Raw genomic sequence first — 19,585 nt, 5'->3', positions numbered from 1 at the left:
GTTAACGAAGTTGTTACATACTAAATGTAACTTAACAACTAAGATCTTGATTCAGCTGATGCTGACCAGTTTACCTCTACTGAAGTTACAAACCACCGTAAGTTACTCCTGTCTAGGATACAGCTTTTATTAAGTTTCTCAAAAACATGCAAAAATTAACTTGGGTAACTGTAGTTAAAAGACATCAGAGCAAGCAGAAAAAGAGAAAATATATCAGGCAGTTATCTTGGTATGATTTTTTTTCCCCACAAGCACCAGATAGGCAATGTTTATAACACTGATACAGCAGAATTATTAGACAAATAATACATTTTAAATATTTAGGATGATTCATTTTGCATCATCATCCAATCCACTTTCATTCACAGAGCTGAGAAATTAATTAATAAACTACATCTTGTCTTTTCAGGTACAATATAAATTATCTTTAAAATTTTATTGATAAAAGAAAGCAGGACTATTGCCAACACTAGCTCAAATCAATGATGGTTTTGTGTAATCACAAGTTCAAGAGTGTTTGGACAACCCTCTCGGGCACATGGAGTGATTCTTGGGGTTGTCCCATGCAGGGCCAGGAGCTGGATTCAATCCTTGTGAGTCCCTTCCAACTCAGGATATTCTACAATTTTGTGAACCAAGCCACAAAACTCAGAAAACAGATTCCACAGCCTCTAAGTAACAATTTGGCTCCACCCCACTTTGAAATAACCTTGCTGTCAAGTTTTATTTAGGCAGTCCTAAGAGTGCCCTTTAGCCTTGAGCAATTAAAGATGTCAAAGTTCCCTCAGCATCTCATTAAAGGTCACATGCTTAAGCTCCTATCATTTTGGATCCTGCTGGATCTTTCCTAGTTTACTTGAAACAGTTTGCTTATGAAGAAAATTATTTAACATTTATCCTCAACTGCAATATTCTGCATTGTAAAATAAGAATATATAATCTAAGGTACAATATGAATTCAACTACCAAGACAAACTCTAAACCCCACTATCATGACATGCCATACTTTACAATCATAAAGCTTCTTTGACACTCAGTTAACATGACCTGACAAAACCAGGAACAAAGCAGAAAGCAATTTTTTGCACTTCCTATTAACAAAACATTGAGTTTCCCTTCCACCTTATTACAGTTCTTTTCTGCAAGACAGTCTGGAATTTTTGGATTTGAGTTACTGACAGTACTTAAACAACACTTTGACTCACACATCTAGGAACAGATCACGGAATACGCTGAGGTGGAAGGAATCTACAGGGATCATCGAGTCCAACTCTTAGCCCTGCATAGGACCATCCCCAAGAGTCACACCATGTGCCTGACAGCATTGTCCAAATGCTTCTTGAACTCTGCCAGGCTTGGTGCTGGGCCCAACCACCCTCTGGGTGAAAAACCTTTCTCTAATCTCTAACCTAAATCTCTTGATAAAAGGTTATATCAGCTCTACTTATAGACTCTCAGTAATACCATTAAGACCTATATTGTTGCCAATCTTAACTAGATTTTCTGAATCAGATGGTCTATTACTGCATGGCCACTACTGGGAGCAAAACATAACACCTATGGAAACACTCATCTGAAACATCAGTTTACTTGTTCTTAGAAAACGTTCTCATCACATAGCCACTTTCAATCAGATGAAATATTAACTCCAGGTGAGCTGTTAATGCGTTTCCAGAGCTGCCTGCATGCTAAATACAGTTTCTTCATGTTCCTTCAGAAGAGAACGTATTTAACACAGGAATTCTAGACCTGAAGTTACAAAAAGGATATAAAAACCTCTAGTATTTCTGAAGTGCACATACAGTTTTTGAAAGCACATCCTTTCCGTCTTCCTAAGAACTCAGCATGTAAGGTACATTTTTTCACATCATTATAAAAGCATATGTCACACTGTCATGTAATAGAACACTGATAATCGTACTCACGTTCCATACATATAATCCCCTTCAACCAACATGCACGCTCTTACAGATTTTTTTCTTGTAGAGCCAATTTGGAAAAAAAAATAGAAAATTCAAGCTTTGGCTAACCTTGAATAATTTCAAGGCTCTTAATGGGTGACCCACGAGTGAGAGTCTACTGCTAATATAGTATGAGAATACAGGGCCTTTGCATCAAAATTACAACAGTTCGATCTCCCAGACTACAATGCTTTCTTTTACAGGCATTACAAGCATTTACAAAACATGTCACAATATTCACATTCTTACTTTTCCTATCACCAAAAGATATACTAACAGATTAACATAACATTTACAGACAACTTAAAATCATATTTATAAGTGCATCACTTTGTAATTAAAAAATATAAGTTAAAAGAAAGTAATATTTTCTGTTCTAATTTCTGTAATTACCCAAGTAGTTTTTCATTCATATTTTTAAAATAAGAGTAAATAAAGAGAAAATGAAAGACAGTTCATTTTAAATTTGCCAAGAATAGCAGTCTTAAAAAAATCAAACATCAGAATACCTTTATATTGATGCATCCTTACTTTTTTCTTTAAAAAATACTGAAAAAAACAACTTAAATTTCTAATATGTTTAAAAATTATGTTTATTTTTTATCATAGGACATTATTCAAAATTTAGTTAAAAATAAAGCTCTTATACAGTTCTAGAAAGAACCTGCAAGAAAAATAGGCTTCTCAAAATTCCATTGTTAGATGGTTATTTGAGTAACTCATGCATATTTTCAGCTCAATCCCACAATCTTTTGCAACCAAAGAGTATTCAATAAAAACTACCAAATAACTATTCAATAAAAGCTACACTAAGTGACAAAATTACAAGCACAGATGAGATGAACCAGCGTTTAGTGTTCATCTTTTAACAGCGAAATATCACGTAGCACAGCAGACCAGCCTTAAAGCGTTTCCAGCCATACCCACAAGGGAGCACAGTGCAGCCAAGGAACAGATCTCATGTGAGAGCTGAGTAAAAGAAACAAATCAATTGGTAACCAGTCCAGATAGGTTTGGTCACACCTCTGCCAGCCAATCAGGCGCCATCTGATAAACACTGCCTTCCAGCCTCTCAAAGGGGCAAGGAGGCAGCCCTTCAGAGAGCAATGCCAGAGCTAAGCTACATGAATTCAGCCTTGCACAAAAATAACATTTAAAATTACTAGTGTTCTAAATGAATGCATTTTGGTAGTCTCCTTTAACGCTTAACATTAACACGAATTTAAGTTATGTTTGCTTAAGCACTTCCCTCATCTGATGCTTGGGTGTTTTCTCTTTTTTTACTCATCATGTGACCAAATCACAAGGAGGAAATGAGTGGCCCAGGCACCAAGCCAACAGAGGGGAACCTTTTATTTCAAATAAAGGCATTTGTATAGAACAGCACAAAATGACTCCTGCATGTAGAGCTACATGTGTAAGGGTTAATTGCTGTAAGTAAGGTGGTAGGTTTTGAGCTGATTTTTTTGTTATGATTTTTTAAACGCAAAACTCAATTTTGGAAGACCAGTACGCACATATTGCCTACATTTTTTGTTGTTTAGACATGAAAACTCCCTTTTTCATTTTAAGCTTGAAAGTCATATACACTTCAGCATGTGAACAACTAACACACCATTAGGCACCTCCCTCCAATACCTGAAAATGTCTTTCTCATGAAGAAATGTGTGCTGCATGGCTGCCAATGCAGCTAGGAATACAGGGAGGTCTCTCCTCTAAGCCAATTAAAAAGTTTTCCTTCTATTGCCTTATTTTTTTTTTTTTTTACTATTATTATTCTGCAGAGAGATCACAGCTCTGAAGCAACAAAGGAAGGTATTAGATGCTGTGGATCAGCCTATGATCATGTGCTCAGGTAAGCAGCCCATGAGCAGCTCCAAACGTTAAGCCAATCAGCAAGGAGCTGCCTGAATCCTGCCTAGTAACAGGCAGCAGACAAAGGGAAGGTCATGGAAACACGGAGGGTGGGAGAAGGTGCAATCTAAACAATAGTGCAAAATGGGGTTTACATAATATCATGGGTCTAGAACAGCACAGGCACAGGGTTCCTGGGGGGCTTGCAGTGCTGGCCGGAAGCGCCACAACCATAAAATGTTTGCCAAAGCACAAGAACTACATGGATGAAGTAAAGTTCACTGATTGTGAACATCAGTGCTCAAATGTGCAGATCTGCTTAAAATCTACTTAAAATGCGGCTTAGCCAAATCAAGGAAAGTGAGACAGCAAATGGTCATGAGTATTTTGTTCTAGATGGAGAGTCTCAGAGAATGAAAGTGGTGAACAGAACCTACCTTTTAAGTTATGGTTCATAAAAAGCAGTTTTCAGTTGAATTCCTCCACACCAACGCTGATATTTCAGAAATTTTAAAATTATTTTCAAAGAAAAAAAATACTGATTGTGACCTATTCTTACAGAACTTGTGCTGAAATAACATGCCAATAATTTGTTTTTCTACCAGTAATACAAATCTACTGATCTGACTGAATGGAAGACAAACCACCAGCCTAATGATCTCCATATACAACTATGCCTTTGCTTTTAAATGCAATAAAGAAAGCAGAGGCCATGATTATCATATGTGCAGATAATATTTCTTCTAGCATACCACAGATGATTTGAGTTTTTCTCCCTTTTAGGCTACAGTTAGTGTTGGCTGAAAGTGAAAGAAGGATGTAAAATTATCTAAGAAAAAAATGACGTCATCATCCTATCCTATTTCACCTAGTTGCATGCACAGCAAGACCAGGTAAACGGCAATTAATCAGCTCTCTCGCTAATCTGTGCCCCCCTTCCAGAGGTGCGGGCGGTGCGGGGCGCGGGCGGCGCGTTCCCCTGCGGCTCAGCCCTGCAGTGCCGCCGCCGCTCCCCAGGGGGCGCCGCCGCGCCCCGCCGGCCGCGGCACCGCGGGGGGACGGCCGCCAGCCCCGCCTCCCATTGGCTGGACGGGGCCGCCGCGCCGCAGCCAATCAGGCGGGAGCTCCTTAAGTTCTACCTAGCAACAAGCCCCCACGCGGCGGGCGTCGCGCGCGGGCACGGCCGCGGGGGCGCGCGCTAAGCGAACAGGATTTTCCAAACGGCCTGATGGAAAGTTAAGGGCTTTATGTGAGACCTGGAGCTGCGCAACAACACTGACCCACGAGTGCGAGGCACGCGGGTGCACAGACATAATAAAGAAGAGGTGTTTAACGCGCAGGAGCATTTTTAGGCGGTTTTAAGGTCACTGAATTCCTGTAATATGGACTGCTTAATCAAAAAAAACCTGCCAAGATCCAACCTGGGTTTAAGTATGGCAGCTGGAAAGCTTTCCTTTCTTCAGATACCATGCAGAGTCTGTGCTTTTCGAGTATCCCAGCAGAAAATCAGTATTTTGTCACAAGTGCAGTATGACCTACTGCCTTGAAAGCAGAGGCCGTTCTCACCTGCCCTTGCAAACTGCCTTCTGAAGTTCAGCAAAACACTTAAGTCCATGTGTATATCTATGCCTAAGAAAAACACCCAAATCTATGGGTTAAAAGCTTCTGAAACCAGAGTAAACTCATGGTACAGTTTCAAACAGCTTGGTCTTGTGTACTCCATGTGATGGACAACTTCATATACAAACTTGAACTACACTCTTGTCACTATGGCATCACTGTGAATTAAGCAGTTGTCTTGTGTCTCCTCTACCTCAAGAGGATACTACTGCTTTTGACACTGGATCGTGAACCTGTTTCTCAAACCAAATTATTAACTGTAGAGCTTTTTCTCCCGAGAGAGTGCAGTGACTTGTGGGAAAACCAGATTCCTCCTGGGGGAAAAAAATGACGGTCAGGCCCATTTACACAGCTAAGGTATTTCATCTGCTGATGGTTTTGCAGAACTGCCCTTATGTGTTCATCAGGTTATGCTGTGATAACTATTACTGTAAAACACATACTTTGGAACATAGAAGAATGGAAAACAAGTGGAGAGCCTTTCCTAGACAACTTTTACAAGCAACTCAAGTGCCTTAGAAACACCTATTTTTTAGCACACGGACCTTAAGCTGATTCTTCAAGGAGAGTTTTGTCTTTTTCCATAAACTACATTTTAACGGCTATTTAGATTATTAAACTAGTAAAACTGCTTGTCTGGAATTCAGCAAGAGCAACAGGGCTGTGATAATGTGTTCTCTTACTTCCCACAAGTGTTAGAGATTTCAACTTTTTATCAGCAAGTCAAAACATAAGCTTTCAATTCATCTGCGAGATCTCCAAACACTAAACAAACATTGCTGTTTGAAATAGCGGTAACAGCAAAATTCAGCTTTCTTATAGACTGGGTTTTTTTCAGCACAAGCTTAAAAACTAAGTATGTTTCTTTCCATAGATAAAAAAAGATTTACTGAATGCATATAAAGTTGAATTAGTGCATTTAATATACATTTGTGGAGCACTATTATACACAGTTTCAATGTTATACTGCAGTTCCAGTTTTGGCACAGTTACTGTTATCCTTAAACAGGAATAGGACCTTATTAATTCCATAGGACCTTAATTCCATAGAAGTGGACACTAATTGCCAGAACACATCTACAATTAAAACCTTACCCAACTTCTTATATTCCAAACATAAAACCTGAACAACCTGAATTGTTTATGCACATGCAGACTAAAATATAAGAGAAACTCTGTGAAACAAAAATATTGAAAAAACCAAGGCAAGATGTTCTGTTCACACTTAGGCTTTTCTAGGCATTATAAATTACAGTAATTTTTCCTTTTATAAGGAAATAATTTATAATTTATACATTTAAAATTTATAATTTCACGTAAAAATTCAACAGGCTACATCTTTGAGAAAGTATCACTAACGTATACAGATTTGCATCCTTTTGAGGCAGATTTCTTTACATGTCTTCTGTTAGATAAAATGCAGGATTATTGTAATGAGAAAATTGATATATTCAGCCCAATAGTCCATATTTTCTAGACTAGTTCCTGTATCGCATATACAGCTAGCTGTAACAGTGTAACCTTGGTTTTCCAACACTGGCACCTCGGTGACATTGCAATTCAGAGGTGAGCTGCCTGATCCTGACAGAGATCCCCTGAGGTCACTTCTCAAATGCCAGGAGAAATAGAAGTGAGAACTCACAACAAAAAAGGCCATGCTGTATTAAAACGTTACTCTTTCCTATGCGTACAAGCGCTTTTTATGGGGTTTTTTTGCAGATTGCATTTTCTCAGTAATAAAAAAGAAAGTTTTAAATGAAACTAAACCAGCACTTGGGATTTGGCTGTGGAAAGGGTTATCAGTATTTCCCCCGGGGAAGAGACACCGTTCCTCAGGAGGGGCTCCGCACCTGCTGCCTCGCCCGCACCAGACCTGCCCAGCACAGGCACAGCACCCGGGGCTGGAGGGGGCACATCGTTTCATAAACTCATCCAGCTGAAGCCTGATGGGGACTCTCAGATTTGGGGGGCACGGAGGCTATTTGGGCGTTTTCCACGTGAAAGGATGAGTTTTCTTTCAGTAGGTGCCTAAGGGAGGCCAGGACACCGCCCCGGCAGCCATCTTGTTCCCTCACCAGCTCCCTGCCTGATGGCGGGGACTGCCGGCGATTTGCATACCCGCTCGGGATTGGCTGCGGGAGAGCTGTTTTCCATAACCCAAATCTGCCCGGCAACAGGCTAAAAATAGCCGGGGCTGCTGCCGGGAGCGGCTCGGCCCACGCGAGGGGCCAAAACACGCACAGCCCGCCCGTCGTGGCGGTATGTGCGGGCACGGCACACTGCACTTCCTCGGGAATTTTTTGTTTCCTTGTTCGTTTTGGTGGGGTTTTTTTGGTGTGTTTTTTTTTTTTTTTAAATGGCAAAAATAATTTCTGAAGTAACTCTTCAAATCAAAACATGAAGTATTATAACTTGCACATCCTCTTCTTTCTCACCTTCATTTCTAAGCAAGCAGGAACAGAAACCATGTTTCTTACTCTGTTTAATACCCCATGTCAGTTTGGTGAGGTGGCAGTGGGGGTAATCCACAACACCCGCAACAGATATCACCTAATCCTCACTACACGTGGACTGTGTTACAGAGGCTGTTTCTTGGCTCCCGGTATGTCACACCTCACCAGAGACCCACCCATAAAAATGCTCTACTGAAACTATAGACAGTGTGGAATTTCGAAAGGCGAGCACAATGAACCAAGAAAAAAAATTCCGTAAATACATAAGGCGCCTTTAGACTAAAAATTAAATGCAAAATGAGGTAATTAAAGCACAAAATTTCAAAGCTATTATGTAAATACATGCTCTGTGATAACTCTAGCAATGATTTACATGTACAGCATTTTACCATTTCAGCCTACAAAACAGGTATCATTTACAGAAGTTAGATTTTCAGTACTACTGAACTGACAGCATAAACTCTTCTGACTACAGCAGAAACAAGTGAAGAAATTTTCACACTTGTCACCACATCCACCCCCCAAGTTTCTGTTTCATGAATTGTTAGAGACAGGTGAAAGCCAAGCACTGTTAAGATGAATGGAACACCCACTGCACACAGGACATGTACAGACACTTTAATACAGGTCTTCAGCAGCCTGAAAAGTGCCATCGGAAGTGTAAGCCTATATATATGTGCACCTCTGGTATGAAAAAATGTATTTTCTACAAGGCTGTCACAAGTGACTATGAAGAGAAGGAAGAAAAGTCGCCAAAGCAGATGGTCAGTGACCACTGATGAGAGTTGGTATCTTCTGAATGACTCAAGAAAATACAATCACAAAAACTAACCAGAAATCCTAATGGGAAGGTTAAAGTGAAGTAAACCAATTATTTGTATACAATAAAGCTTAAACATAAAATTAGAAAAAAGCGCTAAAACACCGCCAAACAAACCAAAACCCACAAAAGAGTTTCTTCTAAAAGCTAGTTTACCCAAACTTCATTACCTGTACCTAGTGTTAGGACTATTTGTCGCAAGTATTCTTTATGGAAAGGTAGATTACTCTAAAGATGCTAGTTAGCTATCCTAACAAATTTTACTAGCAACTGTGCCCTGTATCACAAGACATTTATTCATTAATCAGAGCCTAAATATCTTCCAAAAGAAACTGGAAGGTGTGGAATGATGGGAATTGAAAAAAAGCCTGCCAACCTAATATTCATTACTAGATAGAAAAAAATCAAAAAGCATGTTTTCAGTGCTGGTAAACCACTACATTAATATGCTAAGGACCCTAGACAATGGCGGTAATTCATGTTTTTACAATGATAAACCATCACTCTATAATAAAATTCTATGGCAGTCAATTTCTTACTATATCAAGCATTCAATAATAGAGTAAGATTTATTTACCCTCATAGAAGGCTACAGTGACAGATTAAATTCTCTTGAGTCAATGGGTGGACAATTATTTTCCGTATTTGCTGCTAGGCAAAGATTTGTCACATCTCAAACTTGTACAGACTTGTAAGAAAAATTACTCATAGTGTCACCCAAATTGCACTTGAAACATTTCATAATCAAACATGTAAGCAAGCATAGCATAGATGATTCTTCAACTTAATCATGGTTATAACAAGCTCCGCAGACACAGATCTCCAGACTTAATTCTTTGCTAAGCTGCCTAAGGACCAGGAAGCAGAAAGCACATAAACCCAAGACAATTTCTTCATAGAGTTATAATCATGGAAATAAATGAATAGAACTACTAGGAATAAATTTTGAAATTATGTCACATTAGTTTTAAGTGGCAAAGTTGTATTGATCTGCATCAGCAACACCTTAAACAAGCAGCAAAGCACAATATGCCCTGTTAATTTCTGAGGTGCTGACTTACAGCTAATGCTAATGTATTTGTCAACTCATATACTCCGAGAAACAAAACTACTGAACAAAAGCAAAGGAGGATGAGAGTAATGTCCTGAAAGTAATTACTCAGTTGACAGGAAAATCCTTTTGTACTTGGCTCTTTAAAAGAAGAAAAAATTTACTCTTCCTATTAATGTTTTTGAATGAACATGAATAACAATGACTGCATTTGGCAACAGTCCTGTGCCATTTCTTGATATGTAAACATCTTTTATCCGGCATATAATAGAAGCCAAAGCTGAACAAAATATTATCATATTTTTTACCATGGAGGGTAAAGTTTGGCTGTTATCAGTTGGTGGGTAAAGAAGCATAAGGAGGAAGAACTGTCATGTCAGTACAAGACAGACTTTTTTTTTTTTTTTTTAAACAGTGAGACAATGATTCTTTGGAACAACCACACCTAGGATATATGAAAATCCCCAACACTGGAGGTTTTCAAGGTGCAACTGGACAGTGTGCTAGATAATCTCATCTAGCCTCTTTTTCCCAAGGATGGTTAGACCACATGATCTTTTGAGACCCTTTGCAATCCGGGATATTCTGCAAATTTAGCTGTACAGCTGATTTAACAACCAGAAGATCAGTATTACCTGTCAGATATTAAAAACCTCTCTAAAATGAGACTTTTGAAGGTGGTCAGATAACTAGTCCACCAGTCTTCTGAAGGACTGTTACATCTTCATCAAGAAAGCAGCAATTGCAGAGTTGAGAAGTTATCAGACCTAAGATATGGATTCCAAGCACCTCACTTCCCTTTCTGTGGTCAGCCAATAAAATTAGTGCTTCATTTTGCATCTTTAATTCATTTTTTGTCTGTTTACTGTTCTGACATGGCAGTAAGTACTGCTGATGAAAATACAGAGGAATGTACTTAAAGACACTGCAAGGACTATCAAATTTGACAGGATGTTACAAAACCATTTTCAATGTTTATTTAGGAATACCCTACATAACAATGTAGAAAAACGGGATGTAAAATAAACACTACTATGAATGTCTTTGTTTTAAAGGCAAAGTACACTGCAAGGCTTTAAGATCCCGTTCTAGAAGGGGAAGGGGGGATGTTGAGTAACTAACAGACTTTAAAGTGCCCATCAAAAACATAACACGTTTTTGAGTGAAAACATCAGGATAAACTTGAAGTGAAACACATTTTTTGAATCAGATCCTCACATCTACCAAACTTGTTGATTAAAATGAGTACTCTTAATACAAGTTTAGACCATGTTTTCATACATAGGTTTCACCCTTCACATCCCATTTTCCACCTGCAATGTTCAAAAGAGAATGTTCAAAACTGTTCACAACTTGCATAAGTAAGAAGTTAGATTACAGAATATGATGCAACAAGAAAAAATACTGAAAACAATTTATATTATTCAAATATAATGAAATATTTTTTTTCTCCCAGTTCTGCTAGTACAGCCTATGCACAACTAATCCAGTATAATTCCATATCAAATTGTGAAGAAAAGTCAAGGAACAGGAAAGCTGGAGCTTATTGCTGCTTTAGTACCAAATGTAAGACCAAAATATTTAGTAAAAAGTGCTGTTTATCACTAGAAAAACATCGATTTGCAAAATAAGTTTGATTGCCAGGTTTTTGTTTTCCATCCCTGACAAAGGTACTTTGAAGGTTCACGAGAATGAGGAAGAAATCATTATAAATTTCATGAGGAGAATTAGGTTCTTTTGATAGCCTGCTTCAGCCAGACTCACTTTACAGCAGCAGTGCTGCTGTAAACACTCACTGTATTCATCTGTGGCCACCAGAGACTACCACAGTTGCTAAGCAACATCTTAGTTTCATCTCAATTTTGATATTTGCCATTTCAGAATATTCATTGGAACCTTACATTCTTTGAAGAACCCAATCTCATTCTACTATTTCAGACACTGACTGAATAATACCAGATACTTAATGAAAAAATTAGCTTTTCACAGCGGTTTTATGAAATGTAATCAAGTAGATTTTTCAGGGACCACTGAGTAGTTTTATTGTATGTGTAGGAATCTGCCCATACAACTCCATTTTGGTGATTCTCTCCCACTGACTTTTTTCCTATCCCAAGTTTGCACATTAAGCCAAAAATCAAAAGGTAGCAAAATATGTGAGGGACACAAAAAAAAAAAGAAAAAGAGAGGAAAAGCCTCTTTTTTCCCTATGCTCTTCTAAATATCTATGTGTAAGTAAAATATCTTAGAATATTTGCATGTGCCAAGAAACAGTCACCATAGTGCTACAGAAACCCCACTCGGTTTCAGAAATTGTCTTGCCTTTTCTGATTTCTAGTTTCTCCACTTAGGCAAAAACAGGAAATAGAGAATTTCATGATGAAAACAGTATTAAAAAATTGAAACCACAGAGCAGTCAGCATATTATCCAGATTTATGCTACTATGGATTAGAATCTGACTCATATATAAGAATGAGTTCTCTCAGTGAGAGTGTGACACATGAGCCCATACATGTAGTCCAATCTTACAAAAAAAAGGACCAATATAAATGACCTTCAGTGACTCTACCAATACACAGACATCAAGCAGCAGATTCCACACTGGCAGGAAAAGAAAACAGATTGCAAAAATCCATGCAGTCAACATATTTCTGTGGATAACATTGCTATGACAAGGTAACTGCTCCTTGAGACACTGCCCCCAAAGACTGTCATCTAATCCAAGAAGAGTTTCCTATTGAACAATATCTTACAGGGCAGCATCCTATGCCCCACATAGTTACTCTGCACCCTTTGCATACACTAACAGTATTCAAAAGAGGTGGTGAGCTTTCCAGAACTCTGGCAGAATAAGCACCACCACTGCCACCCAGGATCACAGTCAACAGTTTAGTCAGTGTTCATATAGAGTCCCGTTCTCATAAACTCTCTCCTGTCCTTATTAAGTAGCATTTAAGCATTAAGAAGTACTCCTGATAGTCTTATCGTAGAAGTTCTGTTATTTAAACTGTATACTGTGACATCTCCCTTTGGGTTGAGTAAGGACTAAGGAAGAAAGAGAGGATGAAATGCTAATAATTACATGTAGGCTCTTGTGATGAGAACTGAGAATAGCTGTGTTCCTATGAAATACTAAATAAGTGGAATCTTGCATGTACTTCAGGTAACAGCTCTTCAAATCACAGCCTTATAATGAAATTTATTTCCAGAGGAAATAAAAACAAGTGCCTAGTTAACCATTTGAGAAAGGAGATGACAAACCTGACTAATGGTCCATAAATGTCTCAATGACATGAAGTAAAAAAAAAAAAGTAATCTAGCTATTGTACTTTCTCATCTTGCAATAAGAATCTTAATAAAAAGGAGTCAGTTAGGAAGTGTTTTATCACTTTAGCTGTTAAGCACTTGCATCTGTTTTTTGTATTGTGAGATGACCAAATGCTGTATCTGCAGCAAAACCCTAGTACTAGGAGTCTGAAATATTTTCTGTGAATTACACCTTATCGTTAATATTACAATGGAGTGTGGACTTCTAAACCTAAGAAACTGAAATTAAAATCTGTAGTCTGAAGGCATCTCTTCTCCATGACTATGAAATAATCCATCCTTGCGTTTCCTCAATTTCTTAAGAGTGAGGTCTTTTAAGCAGAAAAAAAGTTGTATGCAAAATGTCCTCTTGACCACACTAGACAGCAGGTTCTCTCAGGCTAGGTTTCTCAGAGGATATAAATGGAAAATAAAAAGGAAGACTGCAGAGATGCTCTACCTGTTAAATAAAGATGCCTTTTAGACTAAGAAGCTACAGGGCTCAAAAGAAATCAACTTATGATTTCCAGAAGTATTTTGTGCATTTGCTTACTAATGACCCCAGTGAGGCTTGCAATTATGCAGGATGCACAAGAAACACTCTAGAGGGCTTTCCTAGCTTTAAACTTCACATCTAGGATGATGTGTTTTAATTTTTTTTTCCTGATAAATGCTTTTCAAAGACAGCCATGAGTCCCAGTTTGCAATCACTCAACGCCATCAACCGTGCATGGGTGCTGGCAGTGAACCTGTGGACATAAGTCAGCCAGCAATGTTTTGTTGATGCTGACTGGTGAGATCATACATACTAGCCTAGTGAGCCAGGGAAATAGATCTAGATACATGATCTGCCTAGGACATGTGCCACCTTCTGCTCTGAAAGGCCAGGGTGTAGAGCCACCTCCAAAGCCAATGTTGCATTCCTAAGTGGAAAGGATGGAAGTGAACAAAAGCAAAACAGTTCTTCAAGTAATGAGGTCATTGTATTTTAAAAAATAAAGAAGACAACATTACAAATTCATGAAACATCGATAATCTGCATAAAACATTGAACTAGCATTCACAGTAGTATACAATATCAAACTAAGGAGCTGCAAGTTAACTATTTGTCAATGATTCTGCCAGAACAGCTCACAAAAAGTTTTTGAGCCTGGTGCTAAAACACAATGGGCAGGCTGTAGAGATATACTCTAATGAGTGGCTAATACTTGGTCTGTAAAAGATTTGTCCAAACTGCTCTATGAAGAGCTCGAAGTAGCTCTATGAAAAACATCCTTCATTTTACCATCCTGGGAGGGAAAAAAGCAGATCATGAAGCAACTATTCAGCAACACCACTGTCATAAACACAGAAGTACATAAAGAATTTGTGCAGCTATTTTAGACTGCCTGACTTCCCAAATTCCTTAAAAAATTCATATGGAGAAAAATGCATCTGCACAGAGTCACTCAGTGACCACTGAGAAGAAACTTCATTTTTCTTGTGTAGAAAGCTTCCCAAATGCCACCTAGAGTTATAAATGCCAGAAGCAGACAGTATGAATTACACTTGGGAATGCCTCCATTGACAAAAGGTTAAAAAAACTCAAAGGAAAACATCTTAAATTTTGATGATTTAAGGTTATCTGTAATAAGTCAACCTCCAAAAAGGTTCTACTCAGAAACTTTTAACATTAAAAGGAATGCTCCTTCACAGACTGACTTTTGCCTAATGAACCAGCAAGCCAAAATGCTTGCTTGCGTGCTTGCTTCCTGGAAAGGACGGACTGCAGTTTCACCTTATGCCAAAAATCAAAGGCTAAATTTCTCTTTGAATGAGTGAAGACATCAATATATATTCTTTCTTTATGTGCTGGCATATATAACACAGCTGAGCTCTTTTAGTTTTTCAGACTAACTACAGACTCTCCTGATGAATCTGTATGCGTGACCACCTTTCTCCAAGTTTGCATTTGTGATCATAAAACGATCTTATTTATATACCCAAAAGGTGAATATGACCAGGTCATATTCATTTGTCACCACAGGACCTTCTTGGGCAAGAATTTCGCTAAATAATAGAACACTGAGGAAAGGATAGCAGAAGCTACTGAACTCTGGTTAACCTTCTGAGACTCCATTTTCTCTGGAAGCTGTTACTAGCTTCTTTAAAATCTTGTACAGTTCCAGAGAAAACTATCTGCACAGGAAAGCACTGATCCTTGAAGGGACATTAAAAAAAGCACCTATTTGTTTCGAGAGGACAACTGTATTTTTTTCAACAATCAACAAATCCTTAGAATTTCCATCTCTTGTTTTCAAAGTGCACTTATTGACAGAGAAGGCTGCTGCTCACAGTTTGCTGGCCTTCCCAAATGATGTGGAAGCTCCAGCAGTATCACAGCAATCCTTCAACGTTTGGAAAAAAAAAGATCTTATCAGCAGTTTTTGGACTAGTACCTATGCTGCCATCTGAACAGAAGAACAGTAAATTACCACAGCTGCTTGGGAAGAGAAGTATCTTTTTCATTTGACTATAACTAGCATACTGATCACGAAAGTACTTTCAACTTCCTCTAGGGAAATGTAGCAGCAAACAGGTAATAATAAGTCAGGGAAATATGCTGCTTTCCTTAACAGACCTGAGATTTTAGTTTGTCTACTTTGAATGGCACAGAAGTTAAGCTTTAACATTTTAATTTTGATTGTTCTATGATAGCTGGATTTTCTGTGCCAAATGAACAGTCTTGGATTTGGTTTTGCAATGCCTCTCCTCCATTATTGAGTTGACCATTAATTTCCTAGCCTGGAGAACACAGATATTTACAAAATTTGTCTTACACTGTCAGCAGCACTTCCTGGAATGCACATACAATCTTACATTGGCATGCAAGATTCTCAGTTTATCCTTACCACTAGAAGCAACCCGATGCAATTCTAAAGCTTCCTCACTTTGAGAACTAGCTCATCATGAGACATGAGTTTCATCCTCCCCACTGCTGTCCAATATGCAATGGCTGCCATTACCACAGCACAAAATCCTGAGCTACACAGCATGATCAGAATTCTCTTCCCATCACATTTTCTTATAGCTGATTTTGGTGTGAGAAAGTTTAAAATTTTTCCCTTTCTGGCCCCATAATGAACTGCCCAAGTGCATGAACTGGAATTTGCTGAGGCTCTACCTTAATCAAAGACGGAAAACTTTATAACTGTTTTCAATAAATAACATATCCATTGTTTGCAGCATAGATTAGATGATCTTTTCTAAGAAAAACTCTAGTTCAGATCTACTCAGCATAGCTAAAGTATATTTCACCCTTCCCTCTATGCGGTTGCTGATGGAAAACACAAGGGACATCTTCCTCTCCCACCCCAGCACACCCTTACAGAGCACAGACCTGTACCACAACTGATAGATAGCTATGGTTGTGAATGATCTCAATGTCACTGAAGTTCTAAAACAAGGCATTATAAAAGTTGCACTCCTTACAGTTTTAAATATCGTTCTCTTTGATTACACGTGTCCCACCCTCCCACCACAAAAAGAACCCAAAACAACAAAACCAACAAAACAGTTTTCAGTCATCTCATAAGGTGAAATTCTAGGGCAAGTCTGACCACAAATTAAGAAGAAAGACCCACAACAAAAGAGAAATACATCTGCACATAAAAACAAGATAAGGTCACTGATTGCATGCCACTAGGATGATTGAATTTTGCTAGCTGTTTTACTTTTTTTGATTATAAAGGTTTTCACTCAGCGGTTAGCATGTTTTGCTGCTAGAGACTAAGCCTTGCCCACTGTCCTTTCAAAAGGGAGGGAGGGAAACAACAAAAGTATCCAAAATCTCTGCATCATGTTTGCTGAAAGATACCAAACATCTAGAACTAAGGAAGATACCATAAAGCATGAAAACAGCAGGAATAATTTCTAGGCTCATCAGACCATTAAATGCCCTTAGCTATCCATTTGCTGAAACCAAAAAGGCACTTGGCTTGCTGGCTAATTTTGACTCATCATTTAAATATCTTTTCCAGCTATGAGCCACAAGATGAGATGGTACAGAAGTATTCTCAGCCAACTCTTCTAGAACTCCTGGATGCAGATTACAAAGACCTGCTTATAGCCTTTGCTAAGAAATATTTATTATGGATTCTTTAGTATCTTCCTTGTAACTTATAGCTGTCAAATAATTAATCATCTATGTAACATTGCAATGTAATCTCACTTTTGTTTAAAAATAAAAAAAAAAATATTTACTGTAATCTGCCTTTTCTCTTTCACTGTGATTCTGTGTTATCATTACCACCTATATCACTGTTAGAATTACTTCTCTATTTTTAACAATCTCACTTTTGTTATCGTCTGCTTTACCAGTCAAGGTTTTCTCTCAGGAACATTTTGTTTATTTTAATCAGCCTTCTACATTTTTCACACCCCACTCAATACCATTTCTCCTCTACCATTCTCACATTTACACTTCACAGAAAGGACAGAGGGGGTCCTGAACTGCTTCTTTCACGCCACAATGAAAGCAAGACTGGTTCTAACAGAATTTGACATTTATGGACAACCTTTATAATTGTTAACAGTAATTTTTAATGTACTTTATTTGGAGAAATCTGTCATATACCTATGTTCATACTTTCTCACCCCCTCCCCCATTTTTGTACTTTTTGTTCTGTGGACATGCATATAAATGAGACTTGTCAGTGACAAGCAAAATTCTGTCCATATCAAATCAGAAGTTATCACTAAAAAGTTATCAAAGGTTTCAAAGTAAATGAGCTAACTACAAACTGTGAATCATTTGGCCCATGTTGTTGGTTGGCATGCAGCATTTTTCTCTGCCATATCAATGCAAAAGTTTTACCTTTATCACCATTACATTCCCCCTCCTCAATATCAACCAGTTATAGTTCTCTTTCCTAGTGTATTTACTCAATTGGCCTTAATTCATGACATTTCAGAAGACTCCAATACTTTTAGTCTCAATTACTGCATTTTAAGCTATAATAATCTACCTGCCTACTTTGCCCTTCTGCTTTTTTATTCTCTTTGATTCATCTCATTTTCCTTCAACCGGAACAGGCCTGTCTACTTCCAGTTCCACATCCCTGTCTTGAGCTGCTGTCTGCCTTTAAGTGGCCATGTTTTGTTGGCCTGTTCACCCATGTCCAATTATTTCCTTTCTCTAGTTCAGAGACCTACCTTATGCAGTAATTTTCTTTTACCATTTCCCCTTTCCGGTACTCCACCTTGTATCTACTTTGACTTGTAAAACAGAAACAACACAAATATATTTGTACAGAACCAGCACATCTGCGCCATGCAGCCATTTCATGCACTACATGCATAACCACAGTAGAGCATATTATGTAATTATGTAATTAGCAATACTGTAATTTTGTTAAAATTTGTTGCTCGAAGTGGGTAGCACAGATAAATATCTTGATCTATTTCCCTACAAAAGCAACTTTTTAGAATGTACATCTATTCACTTGAGACTGTGTATTTATTCTAAAAGATACATGGACAACAGTTCAGCATTCAATACTTTCAACACCTTTGTAATATCAAAAGAAGAGAATTAAAACTATAACCGACATAATGAAAATCCTTCATAACACCATGAAGCCAAAAAACCACAGTTGGTGGGTTCAACTTTGTTAATTCTGCACCCTTTTCAGGGCCAAGCTCTCAATATTGCTAAGCCTCCATGTGCATCAACTGGTGTCACTACAGAGACAGAAATAACACAATAGCAAAACAGTAAAGGTTTGAACCAAACAAAAGCAGTAATATTACCAACAAAAACTGCATTCTCAGATTTCTAATATTTTTTAACGTATTTAGTTTTACTAAAGTAATCATTTTGCAGTAAGTTCTAGTTAACATTCCCCTAACAAAGGCAACCCAAAAATAATTAAAACAAATGACTTCTGGGCTCTCCAGAAAATGCCATGTATATTTAAATTTAATTCTTGGCATTGTGCCAGAGTGGGGGGGCGTGGGCACCTAAGTGGAAAAATAATTTCAAAGGCTGCTAAAACATTAATGCAGCAAATGAGTTGCTTCTCTTACCTTGCAAGAAGATGGCACGTGCAAAATGAGCTTCCTCCTCTGAGTAAGCCACTCAAATGCAGCTCATTTGCATAAGTATTATGAGCTACAAGTAGATTCCCAGGTCGGCCATCTTGATACTAAGATCTTGTTTTGTTTACATAGCAGCATGAGTACCGTTTTTCAGCCAGCCTGAGCTATGCTAGTATACCTCTCGGCTTATAGCCTACATCTGCTTGTTAAAGCCTGCTGAAATTCCTACTTCTCCACACAAGTAGCTGAATGTGTCAGGAGTGCCCCTGCAGCTCACTGAGCATGCCACAGCCTCCAAGGAAACTATTGCAACTGCAAGTGCCTCCAGTGTACTCTTTGTACTGCCTTCTGTGCTGCCAACTATTAGTGCTGCAGCAACTATGTGCAGTGAAGTACCTCCTCCCACATACCACACAGTAGTACCAACAAGCATAGATTTAT

General features: G+C 38.3%; 1 protein-coding gene across 9 annotated transcripts in view; it reads right to left on the bottom strand.

The window, feature by feature from the left end:
* ATF7IP (activating transcription factor 7 interacting protein) overlaps positions 1 to 19,585 on the bottom strand; it is an 83,230-nt gene that overhangs the window by 50,212 nt on the left and 13,433 nt on the right. The window contains exon 1 of one of the 9 annotated variants that reach the window (XM_050325284.1): positions 19,133 to 19,435. The exons of 7 other annotated variants lie outside the window; for them this stretch is intronic. The gene's annotated coding sequence lies outside the window, so the exon portion shown is untranslated. Of the gene's footprint in view, positions 1 to 4,252; positions 4,741 to 19,132; positions 19,436 to 19,585 lie in introns of those variants that run through there. One more of the 9 variants, XM_050325285.1, reaches the window with a different exon arrangement.

The sequence above is a fragment of the Myiozetetes cayanensis genome, unplaced genomic scaffold (genome assembly GCF_022539395.1).
Source record: "Myiozetetes cayanensis isolate MyiCay16 unplaced genomic scaffold, myiCay2020 scf3, whole genome shotgun sequence".
Lineage (NCBI taxonomy): Eukaryota > Metazoa > Chordata > Aves > Passeriformes > Tyrannidae > Myiozetetes > Myiozetetes cayanensis.
The sequence above is the reverse complement of the archived record's forward strand: the minus strand, read 5'-3'. Positions and strand labels throughout refer to the sequence as shown.